A 752-nucleotide genomic window follows, 5' to 3' on the forward strand; every position below is an offset into this window, starting at 1 on the left:
AGCGAACAGCATGGATCCAGATCAGACTGCGCGAATGCGCAGGCTGGTCTGGATCCATGCTGGTCGCAAACACACTATGTTGGTTTTGTCGTGACGCGGCTCATATGTTTTCACATTCATTGCATGAAACACCTGCAGATCTTGTATCAACCTTAAAGCTATCACAGATATTTATAATTTGGAAGCAGACTTGACATTTATAGTAACAAATTTCAATCATCAAAAGTTTTCCCTTTAAATCAATCCTATACTTCTTCATTACATTAAACAGATAGGGCAATTAAGTGCATTATTACACGATATATGCACAGCACAAAAAAGGAATGCTTACACGTACTATGACATCACCAATGACAACATTAAACAAAATTAAATTAAACAAATTACTTCTACGCTCCTTGTAATCCAACATATTTTTATCTATTTTTCTTTTTTATTAGCATGTTAGAATGAAAATAGATATTTATTTTTCTAACATTGTTGTAGAATAATGCACAGCTAATAATTCAAATGCTTTGTAATAAATCACTCAGACCTATGGAATTACATTTCTGTGCATTTGAACTTTAACAGTGCATTATTCTACAACAATGTACTCAAAACTGATATCTAATGAACTTGACTGTGATATTTAACCCTTAACCTGCTAAATTTCTTAAATGGATTTGTCCGGCTTCCATTTTTAGAATCGTCCATTATCAATTTTAGGGCGATCAAAATTGAAAATTTTTAGTTGATCAGCCAACAGAACA

This window comes from Ruditapes philippinarum, unplaced genomic scaffold (genome assembly GCF_026571515.1).
Source record: "Ruditapes philippinarum isolate M1 unplaced genomic scaffold, ASM2657151v2 ctg1001_1_1_1_1, whole genome shotgun sequence".
Lineage (NCBI taxonomy): Eukaryota > Metazoa > Mollusca > Bivalvia > Venerida > Veneridae > Ruditapes > Ruditapes philippinarum.